Source organism: Chenopodium album, chromosome 2 (genome assembly GCF_948465745.1).
Source record: "Chenopodium album chromosome 2, dcCheAlbu1.1, whole genome shotgun sequence".
NCBI lineage: Eukaryota > Viridiplantae > Streptophyta > Magnoliopsida > Caryophyllales > Amaranthaceae > Chenopodium > Chenopodium album.
The window spans coordinates 71,305,531-71,311,530 of record NC_137835.1 but is presented as its reverse complement, the minus strand read 5'-3'; positions in this window follow the sequence as shown (position 1 = coordinate 71,311,530).

The following is a 6,000-nucleotide window of genomic DNA, read 5'->3' as shown; positions in this document are numbered from 1 at the left end:
CATTGACAAAAAGTAAGAAGTAGAATAAAAAGAAAAAAAAACACAATAAATAAAATAAAATAGAAGAAAGTTGCATCTCATTTAGCACAAACCAAACAAAGCGTCAATACATGTCCCGACAATAGTAGAATGTATAAAGCAACAACATCCTGGATCACACTCCTCAGATGAATTTGTGCAGGGAGTTCCGCATTGATAATCAGCAGAGACCATTGCAACATCTGCAACAATTACCAACGTACATTTTATTCATATTGATGATATTAATCGATGATTAACCCACTAAACTAACTACTCTTATGACTCCACTAATACAATCTAATCACTTAGGACTAGGGGTGGTAATATTATCCAAACCCAATGGATAACCATCCACCTAATCCAATTATATGGATGAAAACCCGAACTTAAGCATGTGACAGATGGATGGGCCGGGTGACAGACTGACAGATTGGGTCGGATTCGGATGATGATACATCCAACCCATCACCCAATCCATCACCCGGCCTTTCCATCCACCTATTAAATTTATATATATATAAAAATAAAAATAAATATCTTTTTTAATAATTTAATGTATTACACAATGTTAGGAATTGACATTTGTTTTGAATTTAGTAAAAAGGAACAAGGATTAGAAGGATGAATAAATGTTTTAATAAATTGATCACTTTTTTTTTTTTCAAATCTAGATTTTAATCATGAAAGTGCAAAATTGTATTTATATTTTTATTTCACTCGAATCATCACCCGATCCACCTGATTCATCCATGGATGGCGGATGAATCGAATATGGATGAAGAAAAATTAGGTGATGGATGAGTCGGGTGATGGATGGATCGTTGGTGGATGGAGGCGGATGAAGCATCACCCAACCCACCTCTGATCCATTGCCATCTCTACTTAGGACTTAGGAGAGCATATTCCGGCCTATACAGTAAGATAATTAACCACTAACATTTTAAAGCAAATATCTTAACAATATATATAATTAAAAATATTATTAAGAGGGAGATAGTTATATTAATACCAAACCGTACCTGATGATGCCAAGAAGATGGTAATGAGTAATAATACTAAAACAAAGGGCTTGAACCACGACATTTTCATTATGAACTAGCTAAATTAGCTTTATGGAGGTATAAAATTGTTCGTTTTTGTTTAGGTTCTATTGCTTAACATATATATCTTCGCTATTTATAAAGTTTTTAATGGTAATGTCAACTTCGCTATTGTCAAGTTGTCAACTACACAAATTAAAACGTAATAATGGGATTATGGAACCTTAATTAATTACATACTCATACTCATGCTCCCATGATCATTATTCTAAAAAATGAAATAGAAATTAAATGTTGCTGCACATGAGTTCACTTAAAATATGTTCTAATGTTCATCTAAGTCAAGTCAACTGTTGATCTATTTCAATTAATTAATGATTTCCATCACATCTTGATCGTGAAATTGTTAGTATCAATTTAAAGGGAATCATCTGAATTTTGTTCAACATATCTACTTCAATTTGTTCTGTATTATTACTAATTTACTAGGAATATATACTCCCTCCGTTTTTAAATACTTGTTTCACTTTCCTTTTTTGGCCGTTTTAAATACTTGCTATATTACCTTATTTGAAACTTTTATAATATTTAATTCATTTATCTCACCTAGTGGAACCAATATACATCTCATATTATTAATTTGGCAAATTTGTCAGAAAAAACCTTTTAAAAGCATCATTTTGCGAAAAAAACCTTTTAAAAGCTTTTTGGTTTAAAAAAACCACCACGTCCATTATTTTAGCAAGAGGAAACCTATTTAATTAATTAACCTCTAATTTACCTTATTAATCTCTAATTTCTTCCCATTTCTTCTAACTAACCTCTAATCTACCAAATTACTTAATAATTAGATTTAATTTATATATATAAATAAACCACCAACCCAACCACCAACCAACCACCCTCCCCCCCCCCTCCCTTGGCAGAAACCCCCACCCCCACTGAACCCGCTACCCGGATCCTCCCACCTCCGGCAACCTACCTCCACCACTGTCCCACCCTTCCTTCCTTATTTCCGTCGGCGACCACCACCTCCAAATTTTTGGCTCTAGTTTACTCAAAATGCTCAAATCAAGTCCAAATTAAATGCAATTTGCTTCTAGATCACCCTAACATCACATATATACATAATCAAAAACAAAACAAGTATTAATTGCAAGCAAGAAGCATAAAATTAAAAACCCCCAAATTGATTTTCTAGGGTTTAATTTTCAAAATAAAAAGGTGGTGGTCGCCGGCGGGGATAAAGGGGAAAAAGAGGGTTGGACGGCGGTGGAGGTAGGTCGCCGGAGGTGGGGGATTTGGGCGGCGGGTCCAGTGGGGGGAGGGGGTTGCTACCAAGGGAGGAGGAAAGGGAGGAGGTGGTTGAGGATAGTGGTTTGTTTTATATATAAATTAAATATAATTATTTAGTAAGTTAGTGGGTTATAGCTTAATTAGAATAAATAGGAGGAAATTAGAGATTAATTAAGTAAATAGGTTTCCTGTCGCAAAAAAAATAAATGTGGTGGTTTTTTTTTTTTTAACTAAAAAGCTTTTAAAAGGTTTGTTTTCACTAAATGGTGCTTTTAAAAGGTTTTTTCTGACAAATTTGCCTATTAATTTCAAATTCTCTCTCCTACAATTCTCTCAACAACTTTTGTTTTTTCACAATTTTTTATTCTTACCCAACCCCACTACCTCTATATTTTATTACTTTCTTTAATTTCTCCTAAAACTCCGCGCATGGAGAAATGGAACAAATATTTAAAAACGGACGGATTAGTATTTTGGCACTCATTTAAAGGAAGTGATTTGAGAATGTAAACAAACAAGCTAAGAAAAATAATCAAAATATATACTACCTGCGATCCAATTTACTCGCAATAATTTCCTAAAACGGATGATTCATATTACTCGCAACAATTGCGTTTCTTTCCTTTTTTTTAGTATGTTTTTGGGTGGTAAATGTCCAATATATCCTAACTTTTTTTTGAGGGAGCCCCAGTTGATCTCAAAGATTAACAATCTAATTTATCTCCTCTCACAACTTTATGTGTTGAAATCTGTACCACTTTATTATTTTAATTTTATCATTTAAAAAATAAAATAAAATTAATAAATTGTGAGAGGAGATTTATTCACATCATTTATCTCAGAGATCAACTTGAATTTACCCCTTTTTTTTAAACTACCTTAGTAAATTACAAATCTGATTTCATTATATTAAACCCCAAGCTTAAATAATTAAACCCTCATCCGGTCAAGTAGGGAATATTTCAAGCAACCCACACTTGAGCCCCACTATGATCATACTCTTAAGTATGGTGGCGTCCAAAAGGAAGGAATCTAGAGTAAAAAGGTCTCCAACAAGTTTTAGGAACTTGTAAACCGTTCACAGGGTGAAGGTTACACCCCTTAACGATCTAAGAGATCGTTAACTCCAATAGGTCTGGAACCATGACTGGAAGGTACAAATCCAACCTAAAAGAGATTTGAACTTGCCCTAAAAATAGGCATCTATTTTATTCTTCTCGTATTCATGTACGCTTTCTGACTAACATGTAATCATTAGGTTAACCCTAAACATGTTTAATCTATGTTGGTTGAATATTAATGCACAAGCAAACCTATTATAGGCGATCACTTGAATTATAATCATATTAACCTAAACTAGATTATTAATTATCCTATTAAGCGTGATTACAAGTACAAATTCCCTTTAAACATGCGTAAAAGGCGTGATCAAGCAATAACAATAATAATATATAATATAACCATAACAAATCATCATAATCATAATAATAATTTCAATAAAGCATAATATTAATAGCAAGATCCTAAGTATGATACTAACAAGATTAATAACAATTCCTAGCATGTCACTAAGCATTAAAGAACAAAACTTTAACCCTAACATGATACGAGCATGATATAAAAGAGAATAGGAAGCATCATAGAAACATACATGATATTAGAAATTTTAGTTAACCCTAAACATGATACTAGGAAGATGTAGGGAATATTTCAAGCATTATCCCTAGCTTGAACCCCATTGTGATCATACACTAAAGTACGGTGGCGTTTAAAGGGAAAGAAGATACAACAAAAGAGTCGCCAACAAGTTTTTGGAACTTGTAAACCGTTCACGAGGTGAAGGTTACACCCCTTAACGATCCAGGAGATCGTCAACTCCAATAGGTCTGGAACCATGACTGGTAGTTCGGGGATGAGGGTACAAATCCAACCTAAAAGAGATTGAACCTGCCCTAATAATAGGCCTCTACTTTATTCTGATCGTATTCATGTGCGCTTTCTGACTAACATGCAATCAATAGGTTTACCCTAAACCTGTTTATCTATGTTGGTTGAATATTAATGCACAAATAAAGCTATTATTGGCGATCACTTAAATTATAATCAAATTAACCCTAAACAAGATTATTGATTATCTTATTAAGCGTGATTACAAATACCAATTCCCTTTAAACATGCATTAAAGGTGTGATCAAGCAATAACAATAAGTATATAATCAAGCAACATAATAACAATAACAATAATTATTATAAAAATTATAATCATAATAATAGTAATCATCATAAAATAATCATATTTATCATAATCATGTTAAAGAGTAATAATAGCGAGATCCTACGCATGATACTAACAAGATTGATAACAAACCCTGCATGTCACTAAACATCAAAGATCAAAACTTTAACCCTAACATGATACTAACATTAATATTAGGTAAGAAAATAAAAGGCATCACAGGAATCATGATTAATATAAGCAAATAAATCACCCTAAATATCATACTAAAGAAAGCATCCTAACATGATACTAGGAACATCCTAAACATGATACTAGGAATCAATAAAACATCCTAACATGATACTAGGAATCAAAATAACAATCTAAGCATGATTTATATATCATAAAATCAATAAATCAATTAAAGCACTTACTTGGATGCCTTGTACCTCTTTCTAATAACAAAATACACACGTTAGTAACTTCAAGGAAAATAATAATTAAAACAATTAAATTAAATAATTGAAATAAAGATTTGGGACCAAACCCTCATAAATTAAAACCTTTCACGTCTAGGGCGAAGGCAACTTCGAACAATACTAGGTATATCTAGTGCTAATGTATGAGGAATTGTGTTTGTAAAAAGGGTTGGTTTAGAAAAAGAGAGAGAATCAAGAAATTCTTGATGAGAGTTAGAAAGAATAAGAATTGATGAGAATTGATGATTGTAAACAGAATTTTAAGAGGCTATTTATAGAGAAAATCAGTCGGATGGATAAAAAAACGAATCAGAGTTTCAACGAGAATAAAACTTGATTAGCGCCAGATGCTAGACATTAGCGCCAGGCGCTGAAGGTTAGCGCTTGGCGCCAAGCCTTAGCGCCAGGCGCTAATAATCAGTTTCACGCGTTTTGTTTTTATCATATCTTTTGATCCCGAATTCCAAATAAGGAATATAATATGTCGTTGGAAATCTCTTGAAGTGTAATTTCCAACTCAATTGGAATTAGATTAAAATATTTTATAGATACAAAGATATGGCCGAAGTAATGGAAGGGTGTCAGTTTTGGATAGAGTTTCATATCTAATTCATATCTTTTTCGTTATAACTCGGATTTAATATTATAATATATCATTGGAAAGATAATTTCAAGATATATCCAAACATATAAAATTTGGATAAATATTATGAGGCAAGAAAATAAAATATGAATATATTCCACTTCGTACAAAACAACGATTCTAAAAAGAACTAGTTCTATTCAATTTCAAGCTCTTTGAAACATAATTATCAATCCTAACTCCATTAGGATTTAAGAGAACCTTTTAGAGTATTCTAAAAGACTATAATCAATCCTAATAGCTTTAGGAATGATAATTAATAATAGGTCCTCCCCTAGATCATTGGGCCGCATATAAAAACCA